At 36.6% G+C, this 20,319-nt stretch overlaps 1 protein-coding gene across 4 annotated transcripts in view; it reads right to left on the reverse strand.

The window, feature by feature from the left end:
- Positions 1-20,319, reverse strand: part of THSD7A (thrombospondin type 1 domain containing 7A) — a 282,459-nt gene that overhangs the window by 221,955 nt on the left and 40,185 nt on the right. For 3 of the 4 annotated variants that reach the window (XM_065051176.1, XM_065051177.1, XM_065051174.1), the window contains exon 2: positions 16,915-17,041. The exons of the other annotated variant lie outside the window; for it this stretch is intronic. The gene's annotated coding sequence lies outside the window, so the exon portion shown is untranslated. The remainder of the gene's footprint in view (positions 1-16,914; positions 17,042-20,319) is intronic. 4 annotated transcript variants of the gene reach the window in all.

The raw sequence follows: 20,319 nt of genomic DNA on the forward strand, positions 1-20,319 counted from the left end.
ATGATCACTGTAGGTCCCTACCAACTGAAATAATATATTCTCTTCTATTTAAGTATAGAACAAAGCACTGGCCCACTTCTTCAAATGCTGTGTTTTCTATCTGCAGATTTTTCTTCCCCTAACACTGATTGTTCTGTCATTTAGCTCAGGTTCTTCTTCAGTGACCTCTTGTTGAACAGAGATGTACATCTTTACAATACTTAAAAATGACTGTCATAGGTATTTCCAACACCAGAAACTTTCCTTTGAGATCTCTTTCTCAAGACTGCACTCATTCACCAACTGTTCTCTCAATAATTTACAGAGTAAATTACAATTCTTAATCTTGAAAAGTACTTTTGTATATTTTCAATGAACTCTCCACTGCTGCATTGCGTAGACTACTAGTGTCTATATTTCTGGGACAAGTTCATGTGAACTAGGGCACCAACAATAAACTTACATTTAGGTTTCTACAGGAATAACTGAATTCCCAATTCCCAAAACAGGACTTAAGTTGGTTTTGTTTGTTTGTGATTTTTTGTTTGTTTGCTTACTTGTTTTTTCATTTGTTTGTTTCAGTTTGGGTTTTTTTTATGGGGTTATTTTAGTTATTATCTTTCTATATCTTGCTATAGCACCTAAGTAGTTGTTAAAAGATGTGAATTGACAGAAAAGACAGACAGCTTGTGCCAATCAGTGTTTCTCTTCAGAAGCCATGATTTTGCACTACATTATAGTTTAGGTTTACTGAGGATATTTATGGACACCTTGTTTGTAAATCCAGGATTTCTAATTATTCTATTTTGTAACAAAACATCACAAGAAATCTGACCCTTCATAGAGAAATAACTTTAGTAATCTTTCCATCTTCTGTAATTTGAAACTGTAAGTTGTAGTTCAAGAAATTCACATGTGAATAGTTTCTACTGTTTTCAGAGTAATAATAAAGAATTGGGAATAAATCCAAATTCACTGTTGTGAAATGTCCCAATCAAGGTCACTAGAGGTATTTTAGGCAAGTGTTTGTGGTACAAAACATGAGAGTTCTGAGCTATAAATAACTGCAAAAAACATGGCTATATTGACTGCTTACAAATCTTACTAACTCCCTAGAATTAGAAGTAGTAATATTGTAAATTTAATTTATGACTCATATCTATAACCTATAAAGAGCTCCATTTATACATGAGCGCACATATAAATTAGAATGGAATCATATAAATCCATAATTCTATCAAGACTTTATTTTTTGTTTGCAGTGTCAGAAAAATATTAGACTGTTCAAGCATAGCACTATGTTAGTACAAGATACTCTTGGAAAGTTCTCACACTGATCTCTCATTGTTACTTCAATTCTATAAATCCATTATCAAGACTGCTAGGGTGCTAGGGAGGCATTAAATCCAATGGAACGCGTGTCCTGATCCTGAAACATGGACTGACACTTCAAATCACTAATAAAAAGTAAAATAAAGAACATATTATCATAGAATTTATTATAAGGGCTACTGGGGGCAGGGAACTAAACAGAAATCAACTCCATACAGATATTTCTTGCTAGTGACAGAACGTGCATTTGTAGTTCTGGCTTCTATGATTCTGTCACAGAAAAAATAGTGATGAGCACCAAGTCATGCAATAACTGTACACAGAATACAAATTTAAAAGATACTAAAAGGGATTTGTCACCTAAAACCCTGAAGTCCCACAGAATTAAATAGTGCTTTAATTAATTTATAGTACAAGTAAACTATTTACTGAAAATAAGAAATATTTCACGTCATTATTAGCACCCATACACAGGTTTCTTGTCAAGATTCAGTTATCATACTGGACACATGGTCTTGTTTCATGCAGGAAAACAGAAAAAAAAAAAAAGATGAAAATAATGACCTGCAATAAGAATAAACCACTAAGTATTCTCAAAGGGAAAAAAAAAAGATAACTCAATGCTTAAATTAAAAATGTATATATTTTTATATGCATATAGCAGACTTCAAGACAACAAAAAATATTTAGCTGTACAAGAGGCATCTGGGATTAATTATTGACTGGTTTGGTGCAACAGCTTACCCTATGGTTAAAGACTTTTATAATCCACATTGTATTGTTAAGAGATTTACTTATTTAAGTTTCCTAAGTATTCCCCTGAAAATTATATATAAAAGTATATTTGCTATATGTAAGCTCCTCAGAGAGGCTAGTTGACAGATATAGAAAACAAGACTAATCACTGAAGATCAAATAAAAAGAAGCATTATCTGAAATGTAATCCTTCTAAAAAGTGTGCTAGGAAGTGGCATTCTCAAAAACTGCTAATGTATGAAGGTAGATAAAAGCTGGAAATTACTACTCACTTGTCCTTCAGTGCATATGTGCCTTATTCCAAAAAACAGCTTACAAAAATAATTGAGTATGCTATACAGATAACATGAAGATGCTAACTCAGAATACACAATAAAAGTTCTACAGAAATGTTTCTGTTTACACTTCCTTGAGTTTTTCAGTTAAAAGCTTTGAGTCAAATCCTTTAAAAACACATATTCTCCACTTCTCTTGGGCCTTCACCCCAATTTTATCAATTCATTACCAGTTCCAGCTATTTACAATACCTTAGGGTTATCTCATTCATATTTGATGACTTTACATACAGGTCTATAACTACAGTGCTTGAAAGCACAAACTTCAGATGATGACTGATGAGAAAGGATGGTGACACAGTGGGAGCTGCAATGGCCTGGCCACCAAGGCAGTCATCGGGGAGAAAGCAGGCTCTGTGTGATGGCTTTTAGGACACATGTCAGTGTCTGAGAGTGACAGGTGTGACAGGGCACATGACACCACCAGACTGCACGCTTTGGTGAAGACTTTGGCCAATATTGCACCAGAACCAGATCTCTACAGCAAGACAGAATATTCCCAGCACAGAGAGAAAGAAGCCACAGGCCATTCCCTCAGCCTGGTGGGACAGAGGACATCTCAGATGGGTGTTTCGGGGCTGCCAGGTGCAGTCACATTCCAGGAAGTACAAAGTACTTGGCAGCTCTGGTTGCACAATCGAATGCTTCACCTCCTTCAAACTCTGTGCTGCAGACAGGATGGAAATCCTTGCCAAAGTACATGACATGACATGTTACTTTTAATGGCAGGACAGCTATTCATTCATAATGGGAGATTAAACAGATCCAATGGAGCAACATTTAGCATGAAAACCTAGTTCCATATCATGTTATGTGCATATACATGCATTTCCAGTATTTACAGCAAGCAGTTTCAGGACCTCCACACTCTTGAAAAATCTGGAATAAGCATTTGGCTTTGCAAATTCCAGCAGAAACTACATTATACTGCATCATTTGAGCACTTTAATTAAAAAAAAAAAAAAAGGAAAAAAAAAAAACAACTTCTTTTTATTACTGTTCTGAATACAAACATGAGCTGATTCAGTAACAAAAACTGCTACCAATGCTAGTTAATTTTCAAAACAGAATTTCCATGGACTTTCCATGGATTAGGAGACACTATTTAAAATACATACCATGACACAGCACCGAAGAAGATCGCTTTACTCTCTGACATAACATAAAAATTTATCTAAAATGTTAAATCAATTATTATATCTTGCATGGTATAGACATATTACAGTTACCAGTGCCCCGAAGTTATTACAAAGGACTCCCCACGGGTGGAATTGTCACACATTAAGACAAATATTCACATCCCTAACCAGTCCATTAATGTTATGTCTTGTACTTCAAATGAATAAATATTCTCCCAGCTGCTTCAGTCCTACAGTTTGAACTTTATCGACAATTACATACTCCATAAAACTAGAAAGGACAGACACTTCAATACTTTGATATGACTATAAAGAAGAAAAAAAATCCTTTCCTTGTTCCAAGACAAAAATGAAAAAGCCACTGTAAGTCTTTCCTCCATGTATTTTTACAATTTCTCTTGAATTAAAAATAAGTTTGTTGACTATAAATTTGAAAAGATACAAAAGCCTACTTCCCAGTAGATGTAAAACCAGTGTGTTTCCAGCAGTTAACAGCATCCCATCACTTATTTTCACTAATTCATCAAAGCTCTGTTGTTTTAATACCTTGCATATACATGGAATAACACTTCAAGCCATACAAAAGATCTCAACACTTTCATTTAAAAAATAAATTCACCAAGTGTAAATACCAAAGTTACATTAAAAGTGGAAAAGGAAATGAAAGTGCTTTCAGAAGTTAACTAGTTTATTAAAAAGTGAACAGAACAATGTCTCATTAACTCTGGGTATGTATACTTCCGGTAAAATTATTTCCCTGAAGCACAGAAATAAGCCTCAACATCTCTGTGGAAAGGTACATGAACAAATACAAAAAGTAAACTTGAGTAAAGTACTCTGCATTCTTAAGGGGAGAAAGTTGAGGAGAATGGGCCAGAACCACTCACCAGAACTTTTCTCGCTCCAAAATACCAGCTAAAGGTCAGTGCAATCTATGAGGGTTGGAGTCAACTCCCAAGCCTCTATTAATTCTGTCCAGGAGAGGCAATGTCTGGAGAAGTCTGCCCTGGATTTGGCTGAAATAAATCTTTATGCACATATCTGTTCAATCACATCTGCACAGAATGTTCTGAAACAAAGGAAAAGTTACACAATGCAGTCTGATCTGCAATCCGAGAGTTGAACGATAAGCAGCACTTTTCAGCATAAATCAGTCAACCATACAATGCATTTGATTTTTTTTTTCCTCCATTAATCAAGTGCTTGAACTTTCCCATTGCTGTGCTAGAAAGAATGGATATAATTTTGTTGCAACTATTTCAGAAAGTACATGCATTTTGATGGAAATGTTGAATATCACACTGCCTGTGGGAGTTCTTCAGTACATATCTTGAACAGGATTAATCAGTGTCCATTGTTGCCATCTACATTTCAGCTATACTTCATTACAGTCAATAAAGATCTAGTCAATAAAATGCAATTTATCTTTCCTAGAAGTGTATGTCTAAAAGCAGTCAGATGAATCCTGCCCTAAAAAAATCAGAAGAGTCTTTGAATATAGAAGAGGTGTCATGTTACCTACTCAGCTACAGATACTTAGATTAAGCCCGTGTTCTTGGGCTTCCAGATTTGGAGTATGTTCTTTCCTTCTGCAACACTTAAAAAAAAATATACGACAATTAAAGATCTTTGACACTTCCATTCATAAACCAGTCTGTTCTTATGCTTCTCATACACTTCGCTTCCAATCATTTCTTTGCACTGGGAAATATTTACAAAATTTGGACCATAAACATATAATAGTTTCCAGCACCGGCCACCTTTTCTTTGTTTCCGGTATGACACACACATGAAAAGAAGTGAGTAGGCGAAGAACATAATAGCTTCTACAGCCTGCTAATACCAAAAAACACTGCTGAAAACAGCTCATTTGCTATCTATCCCTCTACCAGTGGTAGCACAGCTATCTTCAACTATGGGCTGAAACAAACGGAAAAAAAGGTCCAGGGTCTTTTATCCCCATTCCAGGATACCCTGATAAAGCAGCCCTGCAGCCCAACAAATATAGGTGTCAGAACCAAGCAAACACTGTCCAAAGCCATGCTAGAACGCAGATTCGAGAACTGAGGCCTTGGCTACATATGTGTCTATTAGTATCCAGTAAGGTAGTGATTTTTACTATGCTAGTGGCAGTGTCTATCACCATGCCTTAGACTTTCCCTGATGAACATAGCCTCAGTGGATACCATAAGATATTTCACAGAAACACAGAATGTTAAGGATTGGAAGGGACCTCGAAAGATCATCTAGTCCAATCCCCCTGCCAGAGCAGGAACACCTAGATGAGGTTACACAGGAAGGCGTCCAGGCAGGTTTTTAATGTCTCCAGAGAAGGAGACTCCACAACCCCCCTGGGCAGCCTGTTCCAATGCTCTGTTACCCTTTCTGAGAAGAAGTTTCTTCTCAAATTTAAGTGGAACTTCTTTTTTTCCAGTTTGAACCCATTACCCCTTGTCCTATCACTGGTTGTCACCGAGAAGAGCCTGCCTCCATCCTCATGACACTCACCCTTTACATATTTGTAAACATTAATAAGGTCACCCCTCAGTCTCCTCTTCTCCAAGCTAAAGAGCCCCAGCTCCCTCAGCCTTTCCTCATAAGGGAGATGCTCCACTCCCCTAATCATCTTTGTTGCTCTGCGCTGGACTCTCTCCAGCAGTTCCCTGTCCTTCTTGAACTCAGGGTCCCAGAACTGGACACAATATTCCAGGTGCGGTCTGACCAGGGCAGAGTAGAGGGGAAGGAGAACCTCTCTTGACCTACTAACTACTCACCTTCTAATACAACCCAGGATGCCATTGGCCTTCCTGGCCACAAGGGCGCAGTGCTGGCTTATGGTCATTCTGTTGTCCACCAGGACCCCCAGGTCCCTTTCCCCTACGCTGCTCTCCAATAGGTCATTCCCCAATTTATAATGGAAGCTGGGGTTGTTCCTACCCAGATGCAAGACTCTACACTTTCCCTAGTTATATTTCATTAATTTTTTTCCCCGCCCAACTCTCCAGCCTGTCCAGGTCTCACTGGATGGCAGCACAGCCTTCTGGCGTGTCAGTCACTCCTCCCAGCTTGGTGTCATCAGCAAACTTGCTGATAGTACACTCTATTCCCTCGTCCAAATCACTGAATCATACCGGCCCCAGTACTGACCCCTGAGGCACTCCACTAGATACTGGCCTCCAACTAGACTCCACCCCATTGACCACGACTCTCTGGCTTCTTCCCTTCAGCCAGTTCACAGTCCACCTCACTACCCGATCATCCAGACAGCACTCCCTCAGTTTAGTAGTTAGGATGCTGTGGGAGACTATGTCAAATGCCTTACTGAAGTCAAGGTAGACCACATCCACTGCTTTGCCATCATCCATCTACCTCGTTGTGTCCTCATAAAAGTCAATGAGGTTGGTCAACCACAACTTCCCCTTGGTGAAGCCATGTTGACTGCCCCTAATGACCCTCTTATCCTTGATATGCCTTGAGATGGCAGCAAGGATAAGTTGTCAGATATTTGTCAGTGATGCACCTTTCCCAACTACCAAAAGTTGGCCTATAACTTTTAGACAACACCTCCCCCCGCCAGCCCCAAAAACAAACCCTAACAACTATTTTTAAGAAGACAATGATAATACTGAAATAATCATTAAATAACTAAAAATCAAACACCTCAAAATGAAGAGAAGCCAGCATTATGGAATCTCAACCTTGCTTATCTGTGGCCACCACAACAGAGGTGGACTATAACGGGATACTTTCACTGCTCACACAGTATCTCTGACTATATGCAAAATAACAGTTTCCCTAGAGTTTTACAGGTTTCTAGGGTTCACAGGGTCAGAAGATTTTGCTGGGTTATTACACAACCTTAAACTTCCCCAAATATTTCTGAATGAGTAAATATGATATATTTTCTAATGTGTGTCTTTCAGAAATATATCTACTTTAGCAGACTATGTTTAACATCCAATATTTATTCCCCCTCTGAAGGGTTTTATGCATCTTACTCCTAGTAATACTCAAGATTGTTGTCAATGAAATAAATGGCTTTCTTTGCTAAGTTTCCTCAAGCAATATTTATGTGTCTTTTTTTTTTCTTTTTACATCTTCTCCTGCTCTTCTGTATCTTTTAAACTATCAACAAGAATCACTAACAATTATTCCAGTATCAGTTTCACAGATTAAAGAACAAGTCTTTTAGCCTTTCTACTAAATACTGACTTTTAGTCTTTCCTGTACTATTTCACAGCCAGAGACTAAACTAATCTCTATGAAACCAGGAGCTCATGAGAAGTTACCTTTTCTGCTCTGACTCCTTAATTCCTCTCTAGAGTCAGTGTTTTGCCCAGTCAAGGACCCAGGACCTTTCTGAGAACATGATCTGCACTTCTTGTTTCTAAATGTACCATTGGACTGTGGTCTGATCAAGTCAGACTTTGCCTGCATAAATCCATATTACCAGCCAGTCTAGATTATTCCCAGGACTGCTCTGTTCTGACACTCTAAAAAAATAAAAGTTATCAGCTGCAAGTTTCACTGGCACTGATTTTGAAACTGAGACTACTATGTAAAACATAAAACATTAGTGTTTCCTAAAAATGGGGTGTTTCAAAAGAAACAACACAATTAAATAATGACCCCAGTTATTTGTTTTTGCAGTGTGACCATTAACAGTTTTTTAATCCATTTGATGCATTTTTCTTCATATTTTTATTGCTAATGTGGGATGTTAAACTTCTGTTTAGAAATTCACCAGGGATTTCTTATAGAATCATAGGCTGCTTCACATGTCGTATCAAAGCCTGGCTGTTTATTACACTCATCTTTATCAAATAACCTTAAAACACTTTAGAACAGATGCACAACATATTTAACATAATTACAGATAAGTTAGACAGGAAGTGTCAGTCAATGTACTTCGCTGTAAAAATATGTCCCATCAAGCAAAAATTTATTATTTTTTATTAATGTTACTATAAGCATTTAGCTGTTATCTTGTAAAACTTTTGGCTTTTTCATATGTGTTCAGCTGTGATGGTGAGGGGGTACACTGAAAGCACTGAAGATACTAAAAAACTAAACTAAAGAACTAAAAAAAGAAAAAAAAATCAACTGCTGGAACATTTCAGCTACGGTATCTAATACTATACGTGACTAAAAATGGTCACAGTTAAGTACTCATTAATTTTATAAACATTAAACTAAAGTATACATACTGGTGATTTTGGACATGCACACAATATGATGTAACTTTAAAACAATCACAGTGTGACATGGTTTTTAGAAGTGTGTCCGGCTGAAATAATACCAGATGAAATGTACATGCAGTTCACCATTCTGGATTAACAACAGCACCCATCTTTGTGAATCGCTACTGTTAGACTGTTAGTGTTAGACTGGAAGTATCTTGCTGTCTTCTATGAGATAAGATTTTATACATCAGAAATAATATTTCGATAATATATTTTCAAAACAAGTTTAGTTCCATGCATGAAGAAACTCCGAGCCAAACTCCAGAAGAAAAATGTGGAAGAAAATAAGTAAACCTAGAAAAATTGTGAAGTGGGGACAATGTACCACATCATTTTAAATTAATTTAACATCTTAACTAGTAATTATGTTGTAATGGAGGAATCAGCTCAATTAATAAACTTATGTAATCAAGAATTTATCTGTGAAAGTCTTTTTGTTTTTTTAAGAAATGCAGACTTACCTTCTGTGTTCATGAAGGAGAACAGACAAAACAACACAAAATTTCCCAGGAGGCAGAGAAGAAACACACATATAACACAGCAAGAAGTGCATCAGTACTGAAAAAAAATCTGTTTGCACTCTCTCACCAACCACACTCTCCACAAGTAAGAGAAAACCACAACCCTATTTTTCCTAGAGTAACAAAATAAAATTATAGAGAGTCCATAAAAAATAAAACTATGCCTTCTGGAATGTTTCTGTAATGTTCATAAAAGGTTTTGCAATTAAAATTTTCGCCTTAAACATATAGTTTATGAGAGTAATGCCTGTGCTTTATTTTAGCACTTTCAATTGAAAGACCATATTTTATTTGATTATTACTAGATTAATCTAGTTATTCTACAACCAAACATACTCCTCAGGGTGATGCTTGAGGTAATGATTTGGGGTTTTGTTTTGCTTGAATTATTTTTATGGAGAGGTGAATAACAAGATGTTCAAACAAACAAATAAAAAACACACAAGACCTGCAATCAAAAAAAAATTAAAATTGACTGTGTATTCCCTAAGAAGGACTATCATTATATTCTTTCAAGCTAGAATAGTTTGAAGTTTAGCAAGTAGAGATTGTCAGTGCTGGGTATATACTTCTCAACCTACGCAGACCAAGAAAAGAACACTTAGAATTATAATAAAGGTTTAAATATCACAGGTCATGCAATTCCCAGCAGAGGCAGTAACTGGAGAGTACTGATCAAAGATTTCATTACGCCAATTACATTCTGCCTTGTGTGTGAGACTAATTATGCAGGTGTGATCCTACTAGCAAGAGAAGCATCACTACAACAGCCAAGCACAAACCTTGGTAGCAATTACTTTTCTCCCTGAGAGATGGACCTGGAGCATTGATAGTTTAGGACTAAAACAAGCTGAATCCAATCTAAAATGATCTGGTATGAGCTGCAAAACGACAGTGTCATATGCCATCAGAGCACACCTTCCAAATTTTATTTAAAATGTAAGAAAGCTCTTTTCAAATGTGTATTGAATTCTATATATTTATAACCTTATCACTAAGGTTACACTGCTAATTACACTTGAATTTCACACTTTGTTAGTAAATGAAAACTCCAGTGAGTAGCCCAAATATTACACCACTGTAAAAATTCGAGAAACGTAGTGTATTAGAAGCTGTCCCAGAATGCTGCATACTAGTTTTAAAAAGACAAAGTCCTCTTTCAAAAACCTGTAGTTTTGAAACAAAAGTCTTCAATTTCTGAACACGTTAAACATGAAGTTTTTGTTTCTCCCACTAAACACAATGCATTAGCACTATGTCCTTGGATTCTGTCCTCAATTACATTCAGGATGTTCTATACAAAGCTGTACAGACTAATGCTGGACATAATCAGAAGACAAATTAATTTGCTTAAAAACTGTTTTTACATAATGGTCTTCCTGGCAATACATCTGCTAATCAGTATTTCAATACATTGTTTTTTAACTATATGGGGAAGCTGGCTTAATAATGGGAAAAAATGTTAAATTATCCTGCTCAAGTAAAATGAACAAAAATAATTCAGAATCTGCATAACTAAGAAAGGGCCACTTTACTTCACATCCTACTTTACAAAAAGAACTATTCAAGAAGTGGTATGCAGTGTCTTTCCATCCTCAGGAGACAATTCCACAGTTTAACATATCATTTGGTATGGCCTGAATGTGTTTTACACTTAGTAAGTATCTGTTACGTAACTTTTCTCCACTGTCTTTAATTACCCCATTAAGCAAGTTGTTATTTGCATTTGGACTTATAGCTGCTGCACTAGAGCTGCAGGGCACAAGAATATAAAACCAAGATGAAAGATTAATAAAACATTATCTCTTCCATTTTAGTAAGTTCCCTATATTTTTTAATGGAAACATTTGTATTAGTAGATACTATTTCAGCATTTTAAGGTAATAAATCACATAAACCTTGTATTATTCAAGCTGACTGAACTGCCAGATAGAAGTATCATCATTCACTAACAGCCCAACTTGCCCTTAAGCTTCTCTCATTTTATGGTATTTCCGAGGAGTCACTTTGTAACCGAAAATGTCATTCAAAACCTAGAAAGTGGTGCAAGTGTAGTGAATCAGAAATCATTCTTAGTCTAGAGTTTTTCCATAGGAATTAAGTTACAAATTTATTTTACTGTGTTTTACATCATTAATTAATCCAGACACATTTCTGAGAAGACAAAGATGGAGATTTCAATTCGTTAATTAAAACGTCTACAAGTCGCCACACATTCTTAGAAACAACTTCCAGATTTTCAGACTCCCTGTTTTTCAGCCAGCCTGGATAGTTTATAATACAACCAAGGACTGGAAAAATAATTGTTACTTATTACATCAACATGTTCTCTAAATAGTATGTGTACCACAAAGAGAAACAGAGTAGTGAGAAGTACCAATTTATTCATTAAGAGCCATTGTTACTGAAAAAGCAATTTCAGATTGCTGGCTGCTGTGTCACTAGTGCCAGGTATGTGGGAACTCCTTTCCTAATGTGACAGGCTCTGATACACTAGAAGACTGAGATCTTACATATACAGATGAAAAAAGCAAAGTACCAGTTTTGATTTTGCCCATTTCCTTGATTTCTGAAGTCCTATTTTTGTAGCTGTTGCAAAAATGTCCTATTTAATTAAATGTATTCTCCATTAAAACCTCACTCTAATACTTTCTTGTATCTGGCAGGAACAACCCTGTGCCAGGCTTTCTGCCATCCCCATTAAAGACTCTTCTCCTTTTAGTGAAAATTATTCCAACTGAGATCTTTTCCAACCATCTATATTTTTCACTTTGGAGCAAAGTTAAGGCACTTATCAAAACTAGAAAAATCATGATTTTATAAGCATCAGAACTGTATCACAGAACGAACCAATGGTCTATACTGGTTTTGGTGCCAAAATTCAGGTATTAACTCACATCTTACTTAAAACCCTAAAAGTTCCCGTCTTACCCAAAGTAGCTATGTATATGGGGAAATGTTTTTAAGAGGTGTAAGAGTAGCATACAATCAGCACACATATTACAGCAGCTGTATACTTTTAAAAATACTTATGGTTTTCTCTATGGGCTTTTTATGCTGCCACAGTGTACACCTCAGATACATTATTTTAGGGTTTAAAACGCTGTCCTAAACCAAATTTTACTACTATACCACTTTTCATGAGCTCTTTAATTGCATTGCTCATGAAAGATTGTGAGGACAAAGGAAATGTGACTCAGCTTAAGGAGCGTATTTCTAGATACCCACATGAAATACAGAGTAAAGATTCAGCAGAGCTGTATATCACATACATGTTGCACCAAAAAGAAGGAAATCAAATGATCATGCAACTTTTATAAGCCTTAATCTGACTTTCCATTTCAGTTCAATAACCGATTTAGCAATATCAAAGAGTTTGGGCACAGCTGCCAATTCCTCCCAGTTGGCTGAGAAATATTTCTTCCTTTCTTTCTGAAAAATTAAACATTTAATTCCCATGAAGATGCACAAGCTAGTGGATAATTAGGGAACAATCTATAAGAAGGACTAAAAAATGTCATCAACACAGCAGGCAAATATTGACAATTTTACAAGCACAGCCATGCGACAGTTTAATTTCTAGTTCCATAGTTCTTGCGGGCAGGCAGCTGCCCCCTCAGCAAGTTGAGAACCTGAACACTGGCTGCAAATCCCAGCTTTCTGATACTTATTCAAACTGGCAAGAAACATTCCTCCTACATCACTTTCAAACATTTGACAGCCTGGCCATCCATTAAATGTATCTTGTAGAGATGTCCATGGATCACTATATAATTCTTCCTTCCAGCTACTGAAAAATAATGTGATGTATATGCTGGGAGTGCTCCAAGTTTCCACAATGCCTGACAGGCAGTGGTAAAACAGGAATAAAAGTCAGCAGGGTGAAGGCACAGGACTGATGGGAGAAGGCCAGTAACAGATTACACTGATTAATGGGTGGATATGAGATACTCTTCTTCACTGAGAAGTGGTAGAGCAGGGTTAGCTGCTGGGCAGGTAACAAACAAATATTTGCAGTGAGAATTGATGCAGGTGTTGCCAAATGTCACTCAAATCTGCGCAAAGGCAACACCAGCTGCCACAGGCTCAGGGGGAATAAACAAGAGAAACTGGAGAGAAAAAAAAAAAATAAAAAAGGCAAAAGCAAAATAAAGCAATACAGCAGTAAAACTCCAAGATGTCCTTTCTTCTCCTCTCCTTGAAATCCTACAAAATATGAGTAAAATCCCGTTTTCACCCGAATGCTAGCAGTGGTGGGTATGATTCAGTAATCCCGTCTTCCTGAAGTGGATGACGGAGCCACAACCACTGCTGTAGGTATAGACATATACATTCAATTATAGTGGCAATTAGAGAAGATAAAAGACAGATCAGGTCATCCCTCTAGAATACATGCCCTGCCAGAGTAGCCAAGGCTGAGAAAGGGGTTAATTACCAGCTGGAACACAAATGCTTTCTTTTTGACAGTTCAAAATGTGAATCTGTTTAAGTGACACAATTTTAGCCAAACACAGACACATATGTATTAACAGAAATGTCCAGCTATTTCAGCCATTTTTAAACTTCTCTTTGGGTCATGTGAGAAAACATTCCTTTTCCTTTCTTTTACACGCCACCACCCATAAGACAAAAACAACAAAATAACCCTCATGGGATCACAGATGAAATAATTAGCTTAACCACATTCAAACATTTCCATAAATCTACTACAGATCATACGGTATTTATGATGTGCTTCTGTGGCACAACAAAAAAATGAAATCTTTCGTAACAGGAAAACTATAGTGCTATAATCACTGTAAAACACATCCAACTTTTTTTTCAGAAAAAAAGGAAGCCTTCAACAAACAGTCCATCTTTTAAGGGATAAGACTACAGCATTCACGTCACATTGCTATGGCCTTAGTTCGAACACGCAAAAATGTCCCCGAGCCAGCCACCCTGCAGCTGCCGTGCTGGTCAGAGCTGGGAGCAGTGCCCGACACCCCAGCAGCCGGGTGCCCCCCACTCCTCTATCATTGCTCTCCCTTCATTGACACAGATCAACTGAGGGCAGGTATCAGTGAAAGATTCAGAACTCTACCTCATTAACCCAAAACTGTTTCCATTCTGAGATATTTTTAAACTCACATTTACATTTTCCAAATGTTCAGATGATGTTTTCAAACTTGGTATGTCCATTGAGATGACATTTTTATGAAGTTTTAGCTAAATCAGATCAGCCACTTACGCTTAGGAAAAATTCATTGCTTTTGTAATTTAAGACTGGCACTCTGAATGCTCCATTTTGTAACCTTACTCTCATTTCAAAATTATATCCAAGATTGTTTACTTAACATGTAAAAAATTTAATTAGATAAAATAAAATGAATTATTGGTGAACTTGGGAAGAAATATTTCTTAACTGCCACAACAACAATTTTGCATAAAAACCAAACAAAACATTCTCATCTTTATGCAGCTGGTAAAGTTTTGGCTTTATACTTCACATGGTGTTACATTGCCACGGATGGTATAAAATAACAGCACCACTTATTCAACATAGTTCTTTTAACACATTTGTCATCATATCTTCTCTACTAGTAAATTGAGCTTGTAGTATGGACTAATCAGAATGCCTTCAAATATCGATTAATACTGTCCAGTTAATAATCTATTTGCTTTAGAACCAACATTAAGCTAATTCTATAATCTCCATGTTCTACTGGCATAAATCTTTTAAATTATTTCTTCTTTACCACTGAACAAGTCAAAATAAATGGTGCTTCTTATTATTAAAGATTTCTGGGGCAAGGGCAAGAAACAGCCAACACTCCTTTGCTAAAACCATTAATGACTTTCATTAATGACCAAGGAAAAATTGTTAGAACCAGAATAAATAATGCAGAGTTCAGTGTTTCAAAATGTAAACATTTAAAAGAGAACATAATGTTTCTCTGTTAAAAAAGTAAATTTTTTAAATTACAATTAAAAAGATATAAAGTCCACTGTAAAATTATCTTGTAAACAGCATATTTTAAGAAGTGAAATGGAAAAGGAGGAGATGCAACCTTCTGTCCTTTTAGAGTTAGAGTCCATGGCTGAATTTGGAATTCTCAACACAGATTGTAAAGAATATGAAATACAGGGAAGGTCCTCTGGGTTTGATATTCACCTGCCTCCTTTCAGCACCATCAAACTCTTATTTCCTCAGTTAATATCTGTCAGAATCAGTAAAAATACATTCCTCTACTGCTACTATTATGTCGTTTGACCTTGATACCATGAAGAATGTAATTACAATAATGAACCAATTATTCTTATACAATACAGAAATCAAAAAGACTATGACTCCCTCCTTTTTCTCATATTTCTCATAATAATACCTAATACCTAATAATACCTGAACATTCTTTAGTTATCTCATCTTCAATTGCTCACATGCAATTGCTATCAATAACATTTTACTTAGCTTTTATTTCTTATTTCTAAAATTAAAAAATCATTACAGTGAAGCTACAGAATATTCATCACAACATGCAAGATGTAGGATTCATAACAAATAAATATTTTTATGTTTTTGATATTTTGCAGGATTTACCGGTATGAATTTTGAATGACAGCAGTTATTTGTCTGTTCAGAAAACTGTCAATAATGCAACACCTACACTATCATATGCACTGCATATTTTATGTAGTTTATATAAAAACAATGTTAAGGATGTTTGAGAGGATTTTTTTTTTTAGTACTTTGTAGACGATCCAGCCATACCTGCATTCAAGGGCACATTTTTTCCCATAACTGTAGTTTTAATAGAATTTTGTCCAAAAATTGTTATATCAAACCAAATAATTTTTTAAAAAATTAATGGCTTGCAGCCTTCTGATTATGAAAAGTGTCTGAGCTATTGTGAGGTCAGATCTGTCATATACAGTGGAAAAGCAAATAAATTAGAACCAAGCATGTAAAAGTGACTTGAAAAGGTTTTCACTCACTGAAATATAATTAATACAAAACTGCTACCCTAGTCAGACTCTTGACTGTTAAAATAGTGGCTCCACAAAAAACTCCTGGCTTTGCCCTCAAAGGTCACAAATTGACTAAAAATCATACTATTTCAGAGAAAATAATCTTTCATCTCCTGGTCAGAAATTAATCTTTCCATCTTTGATCACGGCAGGATTTATGCTCAAACTACGTATGCAGAGGCTGCAGAAGAATGACATTTTTCTGCTGTCATGATTACTTTTTTAGTCAGAACTAAGTTACTCAAATATAGATTTCCTTATGATGAACTGTACAGTTTAACCATCAATTTTTGACTTGGGAGACAATCTAAGTGCACAACAGCAAATTAGACAGTTTTCTTTACTCAGACATATTCATAACTGGAACAAAATTATAGACCTGAAACTGCAGCTTACTTTTATGCACATAAGAATTGCATCTGCTTTCTTAGTCTGCTTGTAGGATTGCTTTATGCAGATTGTAGGTCTATCTGCAAATCATGTCTCGGTTAAGCAAAGATAACTTCTATTGATTTAAAAGAAGTTTCAAATTTTCTGTAAGACGTATTGAAGAGTTGATAGGAAAGTCTAAAAAGTTGTAAGTAGTAGAAACTAAACACACCTTTCGGTCACAGTAAACTTTCATTCTCCAGTGCTAGGGAGAGACTTCACAACCATCATGATTCCACAGCATGCTAAAGCAATAGCACGGGGACAAGCAGCTTCTGTGCAGCAAATTCAGAGGAAACCTATAAATAAGTAGATAAAAAGTCAGAAGGCAAAAATTAAGCAAATTACCCATGTGAGTTCCCCGATGATTCACTAAGGACAAGGTACAGATGGACAGTGTGTTGCGTTCTAAACTACGTACAACTAACAGTAAATTCAGTATTAATATATCCATATATCTAAGAATATATGACAATAAGCATATTTTAATGGCTCCACAAATTTCAAACCTTACTGTGCCCCACTTGCCCCTGGATGCTTTCTAATTTTCCTGAATAGCCCACTATTTAACTCTCCATAGCATAATCGTGTCTGGAAGGTCATTCCACACATTTTTGTTTCTGTGAAAAATTGCTGCCAGGCATCTCTTTTGAACCTTTTCTCTTCTCATTCTTTTTTTCCATTTATGCCATCTGATCACATTACTTACATCCATCTCAAAGTTCTTATTTAAGAGAACATTCCTCTGAATCATGGCTTAGTCTTGCCGGTACTTTTCCAAATAAACTGAAAGAGATTTTTATTTTCAGTCTGTTACTTGTCAGCCATTACTACCACAAATGATTAAGATTAAATCTTTACAGAGGCTTGAAATCAAAGAAGTCCAACTTTTTGACAAATGAATTTGCCCAGGCAACCACTCGATATAAACATAATCCAATATATTATACTAAGTACAGCACATTGGCATCAAGTAATGAATAGGAAAGGCAGAATGATTCTGCATTTATATAATCACACCTCCAAGTTTCCTTAGCTAGGAGAAATATGCCAGCTAAACAGAAAAAAAAAATCATAACTGTTAGCCATTCTCTTCTGCTCCATTTGCTCTATGTCCCAATGACTTTTATGGAATTCAGGAAAATCCTCAGTCTTACTGCTAATATAACCTCCCTCTTCTGTCTTATGAAAGACACAGACAAGAAGAACAAGTTAAATATAAGAAGATGGACCACAATAAGGACCACCTTTTCCTTAGTTGCACACATATTTGGCTTCACTGAGAAAATTCTGAGATTATATCTAATCTCATTTGAAATCTTTCTACCCTGTTTTAGCTTGTACTAGTAAAAAAAAAAAAAAACAACCAAACAAACAACAACAACAACAAAATCAGGGTCAAAAAACCTATATGCAGTTAAAACTTAATGCAAAGAACTTTAAATGTAATCTGCTTCTTTTTTGTCTAAAGTGTATCTCTCCACATTTAAATTGTAACTTTATGGTTTCATATTGACTACTGTAAAAGAGCTGCATTAACAATTCTCCTTTGCACCCTCATGACAGTGGGTAAGACTATTTGAAAACCCCCATTTCAAAAGTGGTTTACATTTTTCTTCATGATGGAAGTTTAAAATAAGAAGCTACCTGGTATTGTCACAGAAAGCAGCGCTAGTCTGTATGTTAGCAGACCACCACTGACCAAGTTAGGGACTTGGAGCAAGAAGTCCATTCCAAAACAGAATGAAACAGCCTTTTGTGGTTTACTTTACTTTATTGGCAATATGAGCTAGGTACCTCCATTCAACAGTAAATCTCTGTCAGTATTACAAGGAAGTGGCAATTTCTTTAAACTAATACATTGTACTGGTTTTGGCTGGGACAGAGTCAATTTTCTTCATAGTAACAAGTATGGGGCTATGTTTTGGATCTGAGATGAAAATAGTGTTGATAACACAGGGAAGTTTTATGTATTGCTGAACGGCGTTCACACAGCATCAAAGCCTTTGCTGCTTCTCACACCACCCCACCAACTAGTAGGCTGGGGGTGCACGCTGGGAGGGGGCACAGCTGGGACAGCTGACCCCAACTGACCCAAGGGATATCCCAGACCACATGTCATCACGCTCAGCAATAAAAGCTGGGTGACATGGAGGAAGGAGATATGTTCGGAGCAATGGCATTTGTCTTCCAAAGTAACTGTTACATGTGATGGAGCCCTGCTGTCCTGGAGATGGCTGAACACCTGCCTGCCCATGGGGAGTAGTGAATGAGTTCGTTGTTCTGCTTTGCTTGTGCACACAGGTTTTGCTTTACCTATTACCTATCTTTACCTTAAAGTAGGAATTTTCTAACTTTTGCCCTTCTGATTCTCCCCCTCCCTGGGGGGAGTGAGTGCCTGGCTGCACAGTGCTGAGCTACACACCAGGGTTAAAAACCATGATACACATTTGCTCTAATTTAGAGAATTTTAGACCAAGCTCTATGGATTCAATTAGGAACTCTAGTATGCAGATATTCAGATGAGGCAGCTGGGAGGAAATCTCATGCACATGTTAATGTTTATTTTTCATCGACATAAATGGCAGTTATTTAAAGTAAACACTCCAAGAGTTTCACATGAGCACCACAAAACAGTTGAATATATACAAACATATTAATTTTAGTAATGCACACAGTAGAATTGCCAAAAGAAACAAATTTGGGTTTTTGATTGAACATCTACACTTTAAAATGAAGCAAATTTCAGCAAAATTTGATGAAGTTTATCATCATTATAACATAATGCTGACAAGCCCTTACCATCCAAAATAGTTTCTCCTAGGCAGAAATGTAGGAGTAGTTACATTTATACAGTCCTAAAATTACATTCAGCCCTTTGAAGGCAACTGCAAGGCTGATGTGTCCCCCGGTGAAAATGAGTTGGACACCCCTGTGCTAGAGGGTGAATTGCCTATTCTTGACATTTCAAAATAAATGAATTTACATTTAAGGAATGAGATTCAGTTCATGTTCAGTAACTCTCTACGGCTTTTCCTATTTGATAGATGTGAAATAAATATCAACAAGATAAAGTTCAGATTCTGCTCACTTCCTAAGCTTGAACTTGAAATGCTTAAGACTTCAACACTGAGGCCAATTAGGTCTACCAAGGCTTGCATGACAGACATATTTAAAAAAAGAGAAGTAATGTCTGCAAAAGCAGAAAGACATGTTCCAACCCTTATGACTTAAGTGCAGCTCCAACGATTTAGTGATTTCATACAACAGACAGCTGATCACAGAATCACAGAATGTTAGGGAGTGGAAAGGACCTCAAAAGATCATCTAGTCCAATCCCCCTGCTGGAGCAGGAACACCTAGATGACGGTACACAGGAATGTGTCCAGGCGGGTTTTTAATGTCTCCAGAATCGGAGACTCCACAACCTCCCTGGGCAGCCTGTTCCAGTGTTCTGTCACCCTCACTGAGAAGAAGTTTCTTCTCAATTTTAAGTGGAATCTCTTGTGTTCCAGTTTGAACCCATTACCCCTTGTCCCATCATTGGTTGTCCCCGAGAAGAGCCTGGCTCCATCCT

This window comes from Columba livia, chromosome 2 (assembly GCF_036013475.1).
Source record: "Columba livia isolate bColLiv1 breed racing homer chromosome 2, bColLiv1.pat.W.v2, whole genome shotgun sequence".
In the NCBI taxonomy this organism is placed as follows: Eukaryota; Metazoa; Chordata; class Aves; order Columbiformes; family Columbidae; genus Columba; species Columba livia.